The sequence below is a fragment of the Symsagittifera roscoffensis genome, chromosome 8, assembly GCF_963678635.1.
Source record: "Symsagittifera roscoffensis chromosome 8, txSymRosc1.1, whole genome shotgun sequence".
Taxonomy (NCBI): domain Eukaryota; kingdom Metazoa; phylum Xenacoelomorpha; order Acoela; family Convolutidae; genus Symsagittifera; species Symsagittifera roscoffensis.
The window spans coordinates 4,922,563-4,943,943 of record NC_087069.1 but is presented as its reverse complement, the minus strand read 5'-3'; positions in this window follow the sequence as shown (position 1 = coordinate 4,943,943).

Genomic DNA, 21,381 nt, shown 5'->3' with positions numbered 1-21,381 from the left:
AATGAATCCAGTTGTTAATTAAATTCAATTCAGGACATGACAAGAAGCTAAAAGTCTATATAAAAGAATAAAAGTCTCAGTTCCGAAACCCTTCCGGATTCTTGAATCCACTGAATCAAGCTCGTTAATCTTCATTTCTTCTTAATCCGGAAGGCTGTCCTCCACCCTTCACCGTTGTCTGCTGTAACATTCGCCCGGAAGATACATATCGACAAAAGACAAAACTAAGTCTTAAGACGACTGGCTAACGTCTAAACAGAGCTTTGCATGCTTTTCACCGTCTCTACCAAGCCAGTACTTTTCTGTGGTCTTTCTAACATCGGGTCGACAAAAACGTTACTGCTTTCGGCTTCGGTCAAAACACTCAAATTAACTAGATTACATGCAGAAATAACGAGCTCATGACTGGGTCTCAGTATCCCCAGACCACGAGGTCACTCCTAAAAACAGGGCTACCACTCATTATATTATATTGCTATTGTTTTTGTTCAGTAGATAAAAATCATCATCTCCATCGAAGATGGATCAACCCTTTCCCCCAACTCCTAGCTTCTCATCCTTATCAAAATGAATTTAGATGTTAATTAAATTCAAGTCAGGACATGACAGGAAGCTAAAAGTTTATGTAACATGATAAAAGTTGCAGTTCCTTTACCCCTCCGGATTGACAAATCCGCTGGATCAAGCTTGTTAATCCTGATTTCTTCTTAAGCCGGAAGGCCGTCTTTCACCCTTCACCGTTGTTCGCAACGGCCTTGCAACTATTGTAGCGGCACAATAGTTGCAACTCGGAGTGTTCTCTGTTACTCTGTAACTCGTTGTCGTTTTCCAATCTCGATTTCGTAGTTGTTGTTAGCGCAGCTAATGTTGTTCTGTCTTTCTTTCTTGTTTTAGCCAAAATGGCCGTTTCTGACGTTTCTCAGATATATGACGTCATAGTTCGAATTTTTGAAATTTTAAAACATCAGAATATTCCAGCCCTCACCGTCTGGCCAATCGTTCCAATAACGTTCTTAGTTCTTAATAATCACCAATCGGAAGGCTCGCTGCTAAAAATTCGAATTCTGCAGAGATTGCATTTTTCACATTCTGGTCGAATGTCACATACTCCCCGGACAGTCCGGTCAATGTCCTCATTGAATCACGCAATATTCGTAAAATGGTCACAGTGTCATCGAACAGAATTTGCAAAATGCACGAAATTACTTTTATCCACGTCACATCGACTCACTGCAGAATATAAATGGCATCATACTACATCACTATAGCCTTCAAATTCTCTCATTAATCTGCATATTGAGGATATGATTTAAGATAAAACATATTTTCTGACTTCCAATGTCAATGTCCCGATTAAAACTTTTTCTCTTAGATTTAAAAGGTGTTGGCTTGCAGGACAGTCCTGCCAACCAACAAGCTAAAATTATCCTACTACGCTTTTCCCTTCGGAAATCTTGCTTGTTATTGTCCTGAATATTAAATTTAAGAAACTCTGTGGTTAGAAAGAACTATTGAAACAATCTCCCTCTTCGAGAGATTACTCAAGCCTTCCATGTCACCGCAGAGTGATCAGTTCTCCTAGCTGATTAAAAACAGTCATGCAGGCTGGAATATTTAAATATACTCCTTCACTTAAGCCTTCCTAAATAAATAGTAAGTGAGTGTCTCTAAAGCCACTTCAACTAAAATCAAATGCAAATTTACAAATGCAACAATTTCAAAACTCAACTTAATGTTTCAGTTTTCAATTACAACTTGGTTGCTTGGTTTCTCACTTGAGTTTTTCACACACATAAACAATTCTGAGTTTTAACTTTTCTTCATCACTCCTTTGTTTTCTTCTTTTTTCGTCGTTTAGAAGTTCTAAAACTTCTAAATTCTTCTAATTTCATCTCTTTTTTCATCCTGTCTTTCGGTCATCCGTCAATGTTCCATTTCTTCCTCCTGTGATACTGACTCTGCACTCTCAGTTTCTGTATCTTGTAACACGTCGTTAGCTTTCCTGACGCTGCTGGAAGCCGTCCTCCAACACTTCACTTCTGCTCTTCCACCCTCTGTTTACAACAAGGTAGGGGATCCACGTTAGATTCTCTGTTTCTGCAGAAGCTGTTGTGGAGACACAACGTAACGTTTCTCTCCAAATCTTCTTTCAGCATCTCTGCCTTCTCCTTTACACTACGTTCACTCGTCCTGGAAATTCTTTTCACAGCGGTGGTCACTGCATTCCGATGAGTCACGGGAGCTCGCTTGAAAGCTCCTGCTCCAATGTCCAGCTGATATTCACTGTACACCCTGCCGTGCTTCGACATATGCTTTTTCGCATACTCGTACAACCATGCAGTTATGTTAGCTCTGAACCATGGCATCAATCGTTTTCTTGCCCATATCTTCTTCACTTCCATCGGAATGTTTAGAACTTTGCACATTGTCTCAAAAAGATCTAAATCTTTTAGACAATCTAATTTCCGCAACTGTTCTCTCGTCGGTGCCTCCTGTCTGTTATTTTCTCTCACATGAGCTTCCAGCCATCGTATCGCCATCATAACTCCCACTATCACTATCGTTACGGGCTGTGATGAATCTGGTAAACCCATGGAGAGCAGCTCTCCAGAGTCCCAGATCAACATCAGATTACTACGCTTGGGATACCACCAGGTCTGCAGCAAGCAGTGGCAAGGAAACTCGTCATGCGTCAACATGATGCTCCTCCAATTACGTTTTCCCGAAGCTTCCAGCAATGGTTCCACTTCCATCATCACTCGGTGGACTTCATCATTCTCATCTACTGCATTGTAATCGGTGACAGTTGATCCTCTCTGTTTCTGTCTCTCGAAGTCACTGAAGTTCCCATTCACATATCCCATGAACTTCTTTCCTAGTATTGACTCCAATTCTTCTTTGGTTCTCTCTGGAACTGCTGAGAACATCTTACGTAGTAACTCGTAAGACTTTTCAGACATTCTCGCCAATCTCACACACTTCGGCACTGAGAAGGCTTGATCCACGATCATTCTTGTACTCTTCACGTCCACAGCCACGAAATGTACAGGGTATCTGCTCTTGCACATTGTAGCCAACGTTGAACCCACCAAATAACGTGCTCCTGATGGTCTACAATAAGTCTCACTGTGTCTGACGTTCATTTCTGTCTCGATTGCTTCCCTCCATTTCCCTATGTATTTCTGTTCAGTCTGCAGAACTCCTGGGAATACTTCTACACTGATGGCTGTGACCACCTCATGTTTCTGTTCCAGATTCAATAGTGACTCTAAAGAACCAAACATGCTGTAGAATCCTAGTGCAGTCACTAGATTCACATCGGTTCCTCCATGGCAATCTGCTATCAGTTCCGTTTCTGTTCTAGCTTTCATCACTACATTTCCAAACAATACCGTCAATTGCTTGTGTTGTTTCTCCAGGGTCCTCACACAGTCCATACCTCCACAAACGTGACCCTCCAGTCCACAGACTTCCGCCAGACAGCTACCAGGTTTGACCCAGTCTTCTGGTCCCCAGCCAGGCAACTCCACTTTATCTTCTCCGTTGCTCTTAGAGGCTGTTATCATCACATTATATATGATGTTGAGGTCACGCAGGTTACAGTCTGCATTCAGTTCCCTCTGCACGTCTTGTGTCGCCCGTAATATTGAGTCAGCGTTGGGACTAGGACACCATGATGGCCTCATCAATTCCCACACTGTCATCAAGCTCGTTCTCAGTAATTCATCTGAGAATCCCAACCCAAACTCCACTCTTTTGTCGGATTTTGGTACTGAAGGTGCAGTCACCTCTTTTTCCAAGACCAGTCCCAATTCGGCCTGTGGATTGTTAACGCTCTTAACCGTTACAATTCTGGACGTCCAGAATCTTAGCAACACCGCCTGCTCATAATCGAAGAAGCAATCACGTATGTCTTCACTCAGGAAAGGATTGTACGCGATCCCTATGATCCCGGATACGTAGCCATACGATTTCTTCTTGATCGGTCCACAGTATTCACTGGATTTCGGCAATGCTCTCATAGATTCTTTAGTGAGTCTCAGCTCCTTGTTTGAGAATCTCCTGATTTCGTCTATCTTTTTCATGGGTTCCAACTCCTCAGGTTCTTTCATGTTCACCCTCATCGGTTTACTTTGCTGCAAATCCAGCAGTGCTAGCAAGAATAAGGCTTTCGTTCGCTCATCGCCTTCCCTCAACATTTTAACAGAAGTGTTTAATGCAGGTACTGAAATCTGCTCTATCAGGAATCGAATGAAACAGAGAGCGTCTCTCCGCTTCGCACACGCTACTGCTGCTCCCTCCTGGACTATCAGATCCCTCAGGTTCGTCATAAGGAAAACCTTTTCCTCTTTTGATCTCTTCCTTTCTTCTGAGTCATATTCTTCGCGAGTCAGTCCCATCATGCAACAGGCGAACCTGAGTTGTAACTCTGTTCTTACGTAAGGTACTGCCACGAGAGCATGTATTCTTGGCATAGTCCTCATTTCTTCTTCGAAATACCTCAACACTACTGCTTTCCATGGAAGGCTCACTAACTGCTCGATCGTTTCCGCCTGTATGTCAGACGACGCCAAAGTCCCGTACGCCTTCTGCTTGAGGGTGGTGCCTTGCAACATCATTTCCAGATAACCCTCCATGGCTTTTTCGTCTTCCAGGGCCATTACATACCCTCTAGCCGAGTTTCGGTATTCTAACATCTCCATGCATCCACCTGTGGGTTCATCTATCGACACAGTCTCCGACACTGTCAGTCGGTTGTATTCCACTGAAGTTAGTTGTCCTGCGATACTTCCCTTTCCATGATTCATGGGAGATGGCTTGAAGTCTTTCATTTTGCTCTCTCCACATTGGCTGAGTATTTCCATTTCTAAGGTTGCTCCAGTCATAGTGCGGTCACTCCTTTTGGATTTATAACCGGTTGACTTTATCCCCGCCATGAGAATGGGTGGCACCATCGCTATATCAGTTAACATTCTATCTGTGCCAGACAATTGATAATCACCTTGCCCCAAATCCATGACCTCCTCAACTCGTTTCCTTTTTGCTGAGTTACCAGCTTTCATCGATATTTCTGAATTCACTTTCGTCTTTCCAACTCTCCTCGGAATCACTCTGCTGCCTAACTTCATTTTCATCGCATTGATTTTATCAATTACCATTTTTGATCGCATCGTCCCTCTCCTGGTTCTTGACAGATACACCACCTCTCCTTCATCGTCCTGCGGTGTCATCTTGATGGGAGAATTCGCTTCACTCTCATCAGTGGCTGAGTCGATCAACAACTCACTCAGTCTCCCTTCACACTCATCAAGCTTGTCAAGCACTTCTCTCATCAAGGGTTGGTTGAGACCCGTTTTTAGAACCACGGTCCAGACTTCTTCCATAAACGCCACTCTATCCAGTTTGCATCCCGTCCTACTCTCGTGGTCTCGGTGATGAACTTCCCATTCTTCTTCGGGCAGCGTTCCCAAGAAAGGTACTCTGGCTGAAGCCTCTATTCTTCTCCTCCGAGGTGATTCCATGAGGATTCTCTGGTCATTATTTCTTGAATTGCCAGGAGAGCTGCTCTCCGGCAAATTCCGTTTCATTTCCATAAAGGCTGACGGAGACTCCAGTGTCGAGATGCCTTCATCCGCTGGCTCAGTCGTTTCCAATGTATCTGCATTGTTCTCAAGATCACTGAAGATATTGAAATCCAGGCTGGATGTTCCTCCTGTCGATGTTCCTCCTGTCGATTCCCCACCAGCTTGATCTTGTTGCATGGGTTCTTCGGTTTGACGGCTTCCACTCTGTCCGTCATTTCCTTCAGATTTATCTTTGTTCGGGCTCGATGGTCCTTGTTCGCCATTGTCGGCTTCTTCCTGGAATCTCGGTATGAGCAGTGTACCGGCCGATTTATCTTCCTCTTCTCCATGGACCACTTTGATTTCTTCGCAGCCGAAGGGTGCTAGGAAAATTCTTGTCTGCAATATTCCTCCCACTTTCATCTCCTTTTTCACACTGGTCAGGATTAATGAGGCTTCAGGCAATTCGGTCCTGCCTCTCATCCTCATCGGAGCTAAGCCTAATTCCTTCCATTCATCATCAAATCTTCCAGGCTTGGGAGTCACGGCGTTGCTTATTCGCCTTCTCGTCGCTTGATCCGTGTATGCAAATCGTGTGTACTGTAACACGGCGGCGTTTCTCCCTACAAAGTATGGATCCATCGTTCCCACGAAATTACCTACTCTCCTTTCATTGGCTTCGAATGCTCCCAATCTAGGAGTCTGTACCACGGAGACTGCTCCGAGCAACACCCTTCTTATCAGAGGGAATTCAGGGATTGCCTCCAATCGCCCCAGTCCTTCGTCTCTTCTCTCACTTTGTGATATGCTGCAGTGAGACGAGGCACTCTGGTTATTTCACCATTCGTTTTATCATAGGGTCTCAGATTCCAAAGCCTTGGAAACACCTCGATGTGTCCTCTTTCTACTTCTCCCATGCGATCACGGAAGTGGTCGTCAAAATTGATGACTGTCATCTCTGGCTCCGATATTTTCGCAAATAACAGATCTTCACTCATGAGCTCCCGCAATGTGTGCTGCTCACACCAGTTCAGTGTACTACCGTCCACTGCCGATATGAGGTTCAGGTGCAGCACCGACCTCCTATATGCTTCCACTTTAACGTCAGGGAACGCAAACGTGACTGCTGGTCCATAGATCAGTGTCACGAACTCCGTGACTCCTCTGATCAGCGCCAAGGGATCGGTTCTCATAGCCAAGCTCAGATCAGTTAACAGTGGCATGCCTCCAACATGTCGTCTAACATCTTCCTCTCTTTCAATCGTCTCGTCTTCTCCCGTTCCAAAGCGATTTTGTTGTAAGAGATACTGGATAAGGTGTGTCTCAGGTCTCTTATCTTGTTCCACGAGTCCGTGGATTTCTTCATATCCAAGTTCCTCACTCTCTCTTTCATCTGCTCTGGACAACGTGCCAGTTCTATTAGTCCTCCCAAGTTTCCGTGGGTAATTGCAATCAATGTCAGAAGTCCGTCTAGCCGCAGGTTCTGAATTCCATCGGTGAGCAGCATCGCCGGTCCTTTCACGAAACTCTCCGCTCCGAATGTCACGAACAAGGCTATTAATTCCACTATCGATACTCTCACTACTGCTTGGAGGAATTCCTTTATCAAATAGTGCGAGACTTTCGGGTAAACTTTTCCCAAGAAGGACGCGGTCCATCCGGCTCCCAACCCTTCTAACATGCTGTCTGTCCTTTCAAAGCCCTCCTGTCCTTTCATTTCCTGGGTCCAGAAGGTTTCCAGAGTAATCTGACACATTCTGTTTACAAACTCAGCAGTCTTTTCTCCGGCATTTTCCGCCAGGTTCACCTCCTTCAACAAGTAGGCATGCATCTTCGTGATCATCACGGGGCCTTGCTCAAAAGCATCTGCACCCAATGCCGCTACTCTAGGGTTCAGGTGTAGCCACTGGTTGGCTTCCGGCTTGGTTCTCAGAACCATCGCCTCCAGATGAGCTCTCGTCTCCAGTGAATTTTCCTTCTTGTGTCTTCACCTGCCACTTCCATTGCTCGGAACCATAAGTCGTTGGACATTGCCGTGATCACTCGATGGTCGTCGTCTATTCCCGGTTTCAGTTTGAGTTGTCGACTGAAGTTGGACAGTTCCAACCCCAGCACTTCGTCCAACACTAACATGTGTAGCGCGTGGTCCTTGAATCCTCTCATCGCGTTTGAGATATCTGACCATACTGCAGGCAGTTCAGACTTAAGTGGCCTCAGATTCTCCATTTCTATCAGGCGATTCGGAGCTGATATGATCACATCATATTTCCCTTCCGAGAGTAAGGCCACAATTGCATACACGAATTTCAGTCCATCCGGGAGATGTGCATATCCCGGAGACAACGCGAATACTACTCTCAATGCCACTTTATTGAATGACCCCTCCTTCGTCGCATCCACCACTTCACCCATCGACTCAAGGATGTCTTTTATCGCTGGTCATACAGCGTTCTCTGCTGTTGTAGGATCTCTGAGTCTGCTCAGAAAACCTCTACTGTGTAGATGGTCATTGATGCCAGCAAACACAATCGTAATTGGATTCATGTCCGTCTGCCTTTGTACCCCTATAGCCAAAGATACTGATTGCAGTAGGTCCAGGTCGACCGCTGCCAACATTATGAAGTCCGGCCAAAACAAAGACTTGGAAGTGTACACGAACTCTGAATTCGCTACTACCATAATCTTGGCCTTCCTCATCTCTGCTTTGTCATAGGCGGCGAAGATGGTTTCATCTTTCTTTATCGCTGTCAATCCGCCATATCTCTGGGCATCACCATCTTGGTTCACTAGTTTTGGGTACACTCTTTCCTTTACATGACCAGGTGGTGTCGTCAGCTGCCTGAATATCTTCACGTGTTGTCCAATCGGCGCTCTCGTCGTCAGGAATCTCCCTGGTCTCTCTTCACGATTCCCCTCATCATGGTTCAACCTCACATCTTGCAACGGTCTCGCATTCACTGGTCCCATCGTGTTGTTAGAGGGCAGTCCCTCCAAGTCAGCAAATCTCAAGGCCGTCGTGGAGCTGAAATTTATGCTAGCGGCTATCAACCAGTCTACGCCGGTTAACGAGTACAATCTGTTGACGGATAGCATCGCTCCATTCAGCATCCTCCTTGCATCTTCGATGAAGCTTACTCTCTGAAGATCCAGCTTCATTAGTTCGTCTTTGTATATATGCCAGGGAGACGGTATGGGTCTCGACCACATCAATGAGCCTCTGCTCGGTCTCTCCTCTCGACTGGTACTCGTCGTCTCCGATCTAGTGTCCGATCTAGATGTGCCTGCTGTCTCTTCGATTGGGTTGATAGGTCCTATTCTTCTCCTAGGATGAATAGTCCTCCTCATCGGTGCTTCTCCCAATCGATCCTGTACGTCTGTTCTTCGACCTGGTTCGCTGGAGCTTTGTTGCCTGTAGTTCGTGACGGCCGGGACCGTACCCCAAGCGTGTTTCCAAGCTAGGAGGCACAAAGGTGGTAATCACCGCGTCACTCACTGTTCCTTCTTCCTTCAGCACTCCTGTGTCAAAGAGTTCTGCTTCCAGCTCGTCCAACCGCTATTGGAAGACCCGATTCAACCAAGCTTGTCCTTCAATTCTGTCGAAGTGGATGCCATCCGTGGTCAGTCTGGCCTGATCCATGGCTCTCAACTCATGTTCGATGTCCATGAGGATCATTCTTCCGCATTTCGACTTGCTAGGTTCCTCAAGATGTTGTTCCACCTGACGACTCCCTCGTTGTGCCTTCTTCATGATGCTGCCAGGCTTCTCGTATTCATTGGCACAGTGCAAACGGTCAGTACCGCGCAATTGAATTTCTGCCAGAGGGTAGTAAACAAACACACCATCATTGACTCCCATAGTGCTTCCTGCTCGTCTGAACCTCTGGAGATGTCATTCGTCCCAACTAAGATCATCACATTGGTAATCCTCCCTGGATTCATCAGTTCCACCATCCGATATAACTGGGCTATCGTCGCTCCTCCAAAGGCCATCACCGTGGTGACCCACGAGGTCCTCAAATTTGACAGCACTCTGACCAAGCTGTCTCCCAGTATCAGATGAGATGTCCCGAGTGGTGGTTGCTGCAGGTTTACAGCCGGGCTCCAAGTAGCTCGATTGAAGCAGGCCCTCGGATCTGTCTCCGGAACTCCCGTGAAAGTGTATTTCAATTGATTATTCTTTTGCACGTCTATTATGCGAGACACTTTCTTCGCTGGCATCTTCCGTACTCTTCTCTCTGGGATTCTCGAGCTCCCCATGAGTGGTGTCACGTTACTTATCCCTTGTCTGATCACGGTCTGGGAGAGTTGTAATCTGCCCGTATCGTCAATCGTTCCATAGGGTGCAGTCACCCCGGAACCTGGCGCATTCTTGTTAGCGACCAGTCGTCCAGCTGTCTCTATCAGTTTCCTCACTGTCTGTTCTACGATGGGGTCACCCAAGGTGTCACTAGGATCCGGGATCGTTACTCGATTTGTCTCTACTGGAGGTCGTGTCTCCGTTGTTTGACTCATTTCTCGAGGCGTCAAGAGCTCCATCGGGGACTCCCCACGAGGAATATCCCTTGCAGGTATCACTTTCTCCACGGCCGTTGTCAACGCCATCTGCTCCGATCGCTCTTTGTATTCCTGCCTTAAGCGCTCAATCTCTTGACCCTGCTTTTTGTTGCAGTCTTCAAACAACTTTCTCCACATGTCCCGATCTTCCTCCATCTGGAGCATGCTTCTGGTCATATCGTCCAGCTCCTTCTTCGTACTTTTCAGTTCTTCGTTCATCTCATCCAGACCTTGCATGGTTTGGTTCGTCTGAACTTCCTGTCCTACTTTCGCCCTTTTTGGTGGCACAGCTGCTCTCAGTGGTGAACCAGACGAGGTCGCCTAGCTGTTCATCTCCCGATGCATTCTCGTCAGCCCAGGTTTGGGCTTGGAGGGCATTGGCATCTCACCTGGTTGGTAAGTCCTAGAACTTCCCAATCCAGGCTCATTCGCCAAGTCACTCCCTGAGAGAGCCCCGTTTCTCCACCTCATCACTCTCATGTTCGGGCGGTCTAGTACTCCTCTTTCTCCATATGCTGCCATCAACAGGACTTCCGTGGGGCGGTCCCCACGGTTGTCGTGCCCCAAGATGTTGATCAGGGCGGTCAGCAACATGACTAACTCTGGGTCCTCCAGAGCGAAGTCTCGATCGATCAGCCGACGATAGATCGCATCTATCATCGGTCCTACATATGCCTCTGCCAGGTCCATCAATTCATCCAAGTTGAAATTGTCCATTCTATTCTTTCAAGTTTGATTTGATTCGATTCGATATTTGACTCAAGTGAGTTATTAAATGATCAATCAGGATCTAGAAAAGAAGTCACAAATATCACACTTGTCTGTTTCACCCTAACATATGTCGTTAAAATTTGCTTAAAAACAGTTCAGATAAAAAGATATTCATCCTAAAATTTTTTAAAATCAATTGGTTTCTAAAATTTTGGAATTCGACCTAAGATCGGACAGTCCAAACTTTGGATCTATTCCCAAGATCGTCATTTAGTTGTTCATGGTCACTAACCCATACTTACCCATGATCTTAATAACCTAACACATAACATAACATAACATAACACACATATCACCTATTACATACAACTTAGTCTTTGGCCTAACACTCTCTCGCACATCACTCAGCCTATACTTAAGTAATATTTCTTATGTAGATATACTTGTATGTTCGTATCAGAGAATATCACGTGTACAAGCGCGTACAATTCCCGAGGATGCAGTCTTCCTCTGTTTGGATCGTACACTGGAAGCGAGAGCTCCTTCACGTCCATTTCGACAAGGAAGTCCCTCAGCCTTGTCAAAGACAAGACTAGGTTCTCTGGGTCCACGTGCTGCTTCTCCGTCGCCCTCGTTACCAAGAAGCACAAGTATTTTCCCGGTATCTGCGACGCCGCCGGAGGTAAGGCTGCTACGCCCCCTATCCCTGGTCTTTGCTTCCAAAGGAAATCCACGTTTTTGTATTCTCTCTTAAAATCTGCCGCTAACGCTGTCCTAAAACTCATGTCTGCGGTGATTGCTATCGCACATGTTCTGTTTGTGAGTATGAAATCACTGTCTGTTAGTATTATGTTACTTGAATATTCATTTGGTCAGTTAAAATATGACTCAACTACCCTGCCTATGTCAGGTTTCTTAGGCTCTTCGCCTGATTCTGCTTCTAAGTCTCCTGTTTCTCTTGCTATTCTTAATTTTTTTATTACCAAATTTTCAGTGTGGGTAAGTCCTAACCCCACTCCCCGGACAAAAACATTCATCGACGTCCCCGTCGATCGCATACCGGGTATCAAGTCAAGGTTAGAAGCTGGGATGAGTAGTCGTCCTTCCTGGGCAGCCCAGGAAGGATCATCTCGTTCGGTCTTGATGTATTTCATGCTTTCACGATCTACGTCTTGAATCGTGACGCTGGTCTCCTCTGGATCCGAGGTCGTTTCATTCAGCCACTCTAAGACACGCAGGTTCGTCAAGTCTTGTTCATATGACTGCTGTTGCTCGTCGTCGAATTCTACCTCGGGTTTCGACCAGTCGTCAACCCACTCATCGTCGTGATCATCGACTTTGTCAATGTCTTGTCACACAGTTATTTCCTCTAGACCCACTACTTCCTCCACTATCTTCTTTAGATCTATCCTATCCACTACAAAGTCGTCACCGTAAGGATTGTATTTCTTTCTTGGTCTCATCCCGTCCTTCTGACGAGTCTGTATGGTGAACGGAAGATCCGGTTCCAAGTTCTTGGGAACCTCTATCTGTTCGGGATCCTGCCAATCTTCCTCTGCGTAGGGTAAGGTTTCATCGTCCGCTTCGATCTGTTCGTTCGGATCCAGGTCCAGCGGTGTATCCGTACCTTCCTCTACGACTTCGTTTCCATCGTTCTTCTCCCTGGTGCCTTTTTCATTGACCTCACAAGCAGGATCCATCATTAGATAATCCCCTTCTTCCATGTCTGCAGGTATACACCAGTCTTCTGTCGATGGATTGTGTGGCTTTATATTCTCGTAGTGGGCGGCTCGGCCAGTACTCAGTCTATAAAAGCGTCCCTCCTGATGCACCTCTGTAATCATGAAGGGTCCCCTCCATTTTTTAGGAGCTTTTTTGTCCCTTTCGGTGGTATAACGTTCTGGAATACCCATACGTAGTCTCCCACCGAGTAAGCCTTTGCACCAGCTGCTTTCTTGTCGAATCTTTTCCTCTGCCTTGCCTGTGCCTGCTGAGTATTTCGTCTACACAAATCGTTCAACTCCTGTTGGCGTCTGATCACATCCCTCACGTAGACCTGTGGGGATGTTTTCTTTTCCTCATATTCTGGGTAGAAGAAGGTTAAGGGTAAAGACTTTTCGTGTCCAGTTAGCATCATGTGTGGACTGACTCCAGTGGTGGAGTGTTGCGTGCTGTTATATGCTCCCATCACCTCTGGAAGGTATCTGTCCCAATCTGTCATGTACCTGGAACAATATACTCTCAGCATCGACACTAACGTCCTGTTCTGTCTTTCCACTAAGCCATTCGTCTGAGGATGGTATGTCGTGGAGTGAGCCTGAGCGACCTGTGAGCGTCTCATAAGCTCTTTCGTAAGCTCTCCTACGAAAGCTGTTCCATTATCCGATTGAAACGTCATCGGACAACCATGTCTTGCTATCCACGTATTGATCAGGTGGTCGCATGTCTCTTCCGCCGAGGCAGTTATGCAGGGCACGGCCTCTGCATACTTCGTGAAATGATCTATCATGACCAGCACCTGATTATAACCATTGTCTGTCATGCATATCTTTTGGTGATCTATTTGCACCACCTCGTTGAATTCAGACGACTCGATCGATTGTAAAGGAAATCGCAACTTCCTTGGATCCTTGACCTGTTGGCATGACAGACATGCTGTTACCCGTACCTTCCTCTACGACTTCGTTTCCATCGTTCTTCTCCCTGGTGCCTTTTTCATTGACCTCACAAGCAGGATCCATCATTAGATAATCCCCTTCTTCCATGTCTGCAGGTATACACCAGTCTTCTGTCGATGGATTGTGTGGCTTTATATTCTCGTAGTGGGCGGCTCGGCCAGTACTCAGTCTATAAAAGCGTCCCTCCTGATGCACCTCTGTAATCATGAAGGGTCCCCTCCATTTTTTAGGAGCTTTTTTGTCCCTTTCGGTGGTATAACGTTCTGGAATACCCATACGTAGTCTCCCACCGAGTAAGCCTTTGCACCAGCTGCTTTCTTGTCGAATCTTTTCCTCTGCCTTGCCTGTGCCTGCTGAGTATTTCGTCTACACAAATCGTTCAACTCCTGTTGGCGTCTGATCACATCCCTCACGTAGACCTGTGGGGATGTTTTCTTTTCCTCATATTCTGGGTAGAAGAAGGTTAAGGGTAAGACTTTTCGTGTCCAGTTAGCATCATGTGTGGACTGACTCCAGTGGTGGAGTGTTGCAAGCTGTTATATGCTCCCATCACCTCTGGAAGGTATCTGTCCCAATCTGTCATGTACCTGGAACAATATACTCTCAGCATCGACACTAACGTCCTGTTCTGTCTTTCCACTAAGCCATTCGTCTGAGGATGGTATGTCGTGGAGTGAGCCTGAGCGACCTGTGAGCGTCTCATAAGCTCTTTCGTAAGCTCTCCTACGAAAGCTGTTCCATTATCCGATTGAAACGTCATCGGACAACCATGTCTTGCTATCCACGTATTGATCAGGTGGTCGCATGTCTCTTCCGCCGAGGCAGTTATGCAGGGCACGGCCTCTGCATACTTCGTGAAATGATCTATCATGACCAGCACCTGATTTTAACCATTGTCTGTCATGCATATATTTTGGTGATCTATTTGCACCACCTCGTTGAATTCAGACGACTCGGTCGATTGTAAAGGAAATCGCAACTTCCTTGAATCCTTGACCTGTTGGCATGACAGACATGCTGTTACCCATTTCTCGCATGCTTTTTTCATCCCAGGCCACTCAAAGCGCTTCAGGATCCTCTGATATACTTTGTCGATCCCCTGATGGCCCATCTGATCATGTGACCTGAATAATAGTTCTGTCTGATAGAATTGCAGTAACACTATCGCGTTATACTTGTATAGGACTCTGTCTTCCTCTCTTCTTTTGCAAGCCACGATCCCGTCCTTGTTCAAATATAACCTCCCTTCCTTCTGCATGAAGTATTGTCTCAGGATGCGATAACTATCCTCCTCGAGGTCCCCTTTATCCGGAGAACCATTCTCGATCCACCTTTTCAGGTTGCTTGTCATGCGATCATTTATCTGCGCTCTTAGAAGGTCCGAGAGTCTGTATCTCGCCTTCAAATATGTCTTCATGACCCTCATCTGACTATTCAGCTCGTTGGGCCTGATGTGTGTCTTCTTCCATCTTAACGCACCAAATCTTCGCCAACGGTTGTGTTTCTTGTTCAAACGGCTGAAGATCAGTCCTGACTACCTCTTTCTGCGGCAACAGGCTTATCGAAAGTTTCGATACCGCTATCGTTTCTAAGTCATCCGCTGCGTTATCAAAGACTCTTTCGCTTGGTATTAGGTAGCGATCACTGTCAGGATCCTGGTACACCTCTCTGTCCAGGTCCCTTGCCCGAGTTTCCACTAGTAGCGTGTGTATCGCTAGTTCTGACAGTTCCGATCCCGAGCTCGAATTCCTGTCTGAATAGGTGTCCATTCCTGAGCTTCCTGAATTATCCGCCGTCGAAGAGGTTGTGCTGGAGACTGCACGCTCCTCCAGATCATGTCTGTGCTTTCTTTGCATCCATCTGAACTCCCCTGACAAAACCTTTTGCTCGAGGTCCTGTTTCTCATCAGGAATTTCCTCGTCTATCTCAGACTCCCCGGACAAATTTCCTTGTCCCGGGTGTTGATCTTGTGATCGCTGGTTCTTCTCATTATCCGTCTCCCCGGACAAATAGTCCTGCAGCAGATTTTGTTCTAGCTCTTCACCCTCTTTATCCCGGTCCACAAAGGTGACGGTTTTCTTTCGCTTGCTGCTCCCCTGTTCTTTCTGTCCGTAAGATTTACTGGTTAAAATCTCTTGGGGTATTGAGGATACTAGTTGCTGAACTATTGTCCTACAATCCCTCTCGTTCTCTTCGTGCTGTCGTCTGGACGGCATGATCTTCACCTTCTCACTGACTGTTAGCGATGCCACTGCTGCTGTCCACTCGGGGTCATCTCTGGTCACTTCTCTTTCTAACAATCCACCCAGCATCCGCATCACTTGTGGTGTGACTTGCACCGTTTTATCCAATAATGAGAGGCTGTTTATATTCATGCGAGAGAGTTCTTGCTGGACCAGGTTCGAGCGCAGCAACAAATCCAAGGGGACCGGGTCCTCCTTGGACAGGATCTTTATCTCGGCTGCTTTCTCTACAGGTAACTCAGGGTGCCCTGGAATTGGATGGCCAGACTTATCCAACCATCTCGTTAAGGGAAGCGCTTCATAAGTTTCTTTGTCCAGAAACGAGAATCCCTCCTTTATTTCCGCCTGTTCGTGATGTTCGATTATCATATGGTAGCCATCCAGTCTTACTATCCATCTACCAATATAACTCTGATCCATCGAGTAGGTCTTCAACCAGGATAACGCTCTGTTGTCCACGCGTAACTTGAAGGGAGCGCTCCCCAAGTATGCACGGTACTTCTCCACGAAGGTGACTACTACAAACATTTCTGCTTTTGGTGCGCCATATTTCATCTCTGTGTCACTCAAGACTTTGCTGCCGTATGCAATGGGACGGAGAACTGTTCTTCCGTTCCATTCTTGCTCTTGATGCAAGATTCCTGAGATGGCCACCACCGATGCGTCTGTGTCGAGAACATACATGCCCTTTTCTGTAGGCATGCCCAGCACTGGCGCTTCGCACAGTTCCCGCTTTATGTTCTCGAAAGCAACCTGTGCCTCATCGTTCCATTCGAACTTTTTCGCTTTGTTGCGCATCAGCTTCTGCATCGGGTACACCTTGTCCGCATATCCTTTTATGAATTCTCGGTAGTAATTGGCAAACCCTAGGAAGCTCAGGAGCTGTGTGTCCGTTCTGGGGGCTTTCCATGTCAACACTGCTTCCACTGCTTCCGGGTCCGGCCTCACACCATGCCTATCCACCATTCTTCCTGTGTACTTAATCGAGTCCCTAAGGATTTCACATTTCGATGGTTTGCACTTTAATCCTGCTCTTTTCATGCATCCAAAGACTTCATCGAGCCTATCAATGTGGTCTTCCAGGGTCGGTGTCGCTATGACTACGTCATCCACGTAACACATCACGAGATTCCCGTACTTCTTGGTCACTTTCGTCAAAGCCTGAGCCATCAGTCTTTGAAAAGTGGCCGTTGCATTGCACAAGCCGAAGGGCATCCTCTTCGACTGGTACAATCCCAATTCGCACGCGAATCCGGTCTTCTCTCTGTCCTTCTTTCGCAGGGGGACCTGCCAGAAGGCAGAGCCTAAGTCCAATGTGGTGAAGAACTTGGCATCACCAAGCTTAGATAGGCTCTCGTCTATTCGCGGTATCGGGTACGCATCTTTTATCGTTACCGCGTTCAAGTAACGAAAGTCGCAACAAAATCTAAGCTGCCCCCCTTTCTTTTTCGCCATTACTACTCCGCAAGCCCATGGCAATTTCGAGGGCTCTATCATATCGTATTCAAGCAACATTTCTATTTCCGCTCGGCACGCTTCCGATTTGTGTGGCGTCATTCGCCTTGCGCCTTCCCTATGGGGAACGGCGCCCTCTTCTAGTTCGATTTCGTGTTCGACGAAATTACAGCAACCGATATCCGCCTTATGTTTTGAAAATACATCTGCGTTCCGATTTAGGAGGTCCCGCAATTTTTTGAAATCTCCCTCACCTATTTTCCCTTTTAAATGTTCTATCTCTGGCAAAACCGGTTTGTCAGATTCTAGTTCATATGACGAGGGGCGTTCCGGAAAATTCGAGCAGCTTGATAAGCCGTCGTCCGTCTCGGATTTCATTGAAAACAATTTATGAATAGATTTTAATTCATTAATCCTCTTTAAAATTTTATCTTTATTGGCGTGATAAGGACAGTCTTTCACACTATATTTCTTCAAGTTTTGTGTCTCCTCATAGTCGGTCCTCATCGGCAAAGCGTAGCCAAGCTTCTTTCCACGCTGGATTGAAACCGTGGTGTCCAGTGTGTTCAACAACACACTGACACACAGTCCGTTTCGCGTTACCGAGAAGCTCCGGCCTAAAATCACCGAACTCTGACTATTTGGATTCGGTACTAAGCAAACCTGTTTACTATCACTTAACGAATTCAAATTTCTCATTCTAAAAATTGCTACCACAGCTTGTCCTGGTTGTAATTTTACTTTTCTATCTAAAAAAATGGTACCTTGTTTTCGTCTGTTATTATCCTATTAATTGGTCTCTTAACATACTTTCGGTCCGGGTTTCTAATCCGTATCAGACCGTTGTTCAAGTCAATCATCACGTCAAAATTCCTGACAAAATCTCTGCCCAAGATGAATTGGTCGGCGTCGTCCAGATTCTCTACCACCGGGAAGCTCATCCAAAGATCCCGTCCTCCCATGTGGAGGACCGTTATTGGTGTTCTCCCGGCCACGTAGATAGCTCCTCGATTGGCGGCGGCCAGTCGGAGATTCGTTGGAATTAGATCTTCCCGCGTGAAGCCCATTCTTTCCCAAGTTTTTATCGGCATCACACTCACCACCGCTCCTGTGTCCAGAAGCCCTGTGACTCCGAGTTTTGTTCCGTTGGTGTCGAGCAGATGTGCGGTCACATCTGCTTCATACCCAATGTGTACTGCGTCCTGTTCCATCATGGCGTCATGGCCTATCCTGCGGACCTTGAGTTCCTCTTCTCCCAAATAGATCTGCCCCACATGGTCATCATCTGTTGTTACATAAGTCCTGGTGTAAATACTGATTCCATCCACGTTCAGCAATACTTGATACGTCCCATAGACATCTAGGTAGCGTCCATGAAGTTTCTTCATGCGAGGGCCACCCGTCGTTAGTAGTGCTCGCACAGCTCTCGACTCGGTGCGTGGCTCCACCTGCCTCAGATAATCTGCATATGTGTCCAAATGCATCAAAGTGAACTCGGATGGTTCACTCAGATTTCTGATCACCTGATGTCCAGCCACTGAGATTATCGACTGTATCTTGCTTCCTTGCGGCACCATGCCGAACCTCTGACCGGAGATCACATTAAGCTTCATGCTCAAACTGCTTGGTGCTTTGGTTTCCTCGAACTCCGTTGCTTCGAAGGTATTCAGTTGCTCCTGAAGTTATTCTTCTCCAGTTCAAGTTTCACTTTTTGTTCGATCTCTTTCGTCACTAGTTCCTGCAGCACTCTATTTAGAGCATCCCTCGCGGCTGCCTTATAATCGATCTTGAAGTCGTGAGCCGCAGTTGCTGGTTCCGGCTCACGTGTCTCCTCTATTACCGCTTGCATTTTCTTTGCCGCCAGCTCTTGAGGTTTATCAATTCTGCGTGCTTCTGCTTCACTCAAAAGTCGAGCCTTGCTGGCTTTCACTCCTGACAAAGCTTCTTCATGTCTTGGATGCTTAATGTCTGCCACTGCATCCCAGAACTGCGGACAATCTGATTTAAAATGACCTTCCAAGTTGCAAAAGAAACACCTCGGGCCGAATTTCGCAATTACTCCTCTCATGAAATCCTCATGGTCCAACTCTTACGCATCTTCGTCCTCGAGGCTAACGCCTATTGCTTTCATGCCTTGTTTGTAAGCTGGGCATGCTGACACATGATGGTCCGTTGAACTGCAATTAGCACAAGAGCGTCTCTTGTCCATATCATCCCTCGGTTTGTACCAATTGTTCCCTTGGTTTGCTGGTCCGTTGTTAAAATTGCCATAATTGTTCTTGTAATATCCAGATCTCGAAGGAGGTTTCAACAAAAGATACTCTTTTGATTTGAGCCTCAACTCCTCCGGTGTTGGCGCATTAGTTGATAGTGGTGTGTAATGCGTTGCTAGCATCGTACGAAGTTCATCATTTTTCACACCATCGATGAATTTCGAGGCTACGGCCAGGTTCATCCTTCGGTTTGACTCATCCGGTTGGCTGCGTCTTCTCAGCATTTCCAAATCATCGAGAAACTTGTCTATCGTTTCATCTTCTCGTTGCCTCCGTTTCTCGAAGCGCATCATCGCCTGGTGCCCCTGCACCCCTGATCCAAAACGGTTTAACAAGATTTCGAAGATCTTCTCAGCAGTGTCACGTTGATATTGCTTCTTGGCCATGACACAGTTCAGGGCTGTCCCTTCCAAGTTGCTGATGAGCGCACTGCATTCCTGTCTCTCCGACAAGTCCTCTTCCTCGAAATGCAGCTTCATTACCTCTATCCAGGTATCAATGCAGCCATCAGATTCATCTTTATAGCATCTTGGTTTCTTAAAGACTCGTCTGGACTTCTCACTGCGTGCATTGGTTCTGGATAACCTTGTCAGGAATGTCTCCAAAGACCTGTTTAGGGGTTCAAATGCTGTGGCCATTGCCGTAGCATCCCTTGAGTGTCCCGCTTGAGTGTCCTCACACCTCGTCAAAGGCTCTGTCTGCGGTGCATCCCTGCAATCCGAATCGCCGTGAGTGTTTCCCGCTTGGCCCACATGACTCCTCCTTGGGCTTGCATGCCCCCTGTTGCCGGAATCACTTCTCCCAGTCGCATGTGTGCCTTGCGTTGGTCGTTCGTTAGAGGTTTGTCTGTTCCCCGTTGAACTTGCTCTACTGTTCGGGCCCCACGCTCCATTACCCCTTGCGGCATAGCCTGATGAACTGCCCCTGCCTCTAGTGGATCCATACGTCTTCCTCTTTTGATGTTCATTGAAGTTCACCCTCGGTTCCCTGCTGGGACCTCCCAAGTTCGGTTCTCCTTCTTTTGGTCCACTCTTGCTGCTTAGTAGCCCGTCCAACCTATCCATGATAGCCTGAGTTCGCCTCTCCATCATCGCGTCTATCTTTGTGTCAAGAGTCCCAAGAGACTGCTCTTGTTGTATTCTTAACTTCTCCATGTCGTCTCTTAAGCGTAACTCTCGCTGTTCCGCCTCTCTTGTCATTCGCGACAAGTTCCTCGCCATATGTTCGTCCGTTCTTTCTTTCAAGCGTTTTTCGCTCCTGCCAACTTCTTGTCTGTTGCGGTTTATTTCTTCCCTCAGACTCTCTCTTTCAATGTGGACTGCCCTTTCTAGTTCACTCATCCTTATTGACATCTGCTCGTTTTGTTCTCCTAAACTGTCCACTATGTTGTTTAAGGCTTCCTCTAGTGCTGTCCCGTTATCTACGAGTTTCGTCACTAGTGGTGGTGTAACCCTGTCGGTCCCAGGTAGCTTCGTGCTGGTCGAGATCCGGGCCTTAACTCTCTGCCTCGACGTCTTTTCATTATCTATTTCAGGATCCGCTAACGCGTTGCCTAGCCCTCTGGTTCTACTCTCTCCAGTTTGTGGCTCTGAACTTGTCCTAATCGCGAAGTCTTTTGACTGGCCCGTTGTGTTTGCCTCTTTGTTTATCGTTGTCACTACACCAAATTTGTCCATGGTTCCAGTCTCTCTTCCGACGTGTGCCTCATTTTCCTGGATCGAACTATTGAGGCTGACTTGAGATCCAAAGTCCCCTTGCTCCTCTTCATCCTCTTCCTCCTGGGATTCACCGTCGTTTCCTGCTCCTCCTCCCACGCTGAATGGAAAGATGTTTCCGAAGGTGTTCTTCATTCTTTCTGAGAATGATGATGACGTTGTTTGTTTCCCAGTTCCTCCTGCCATCA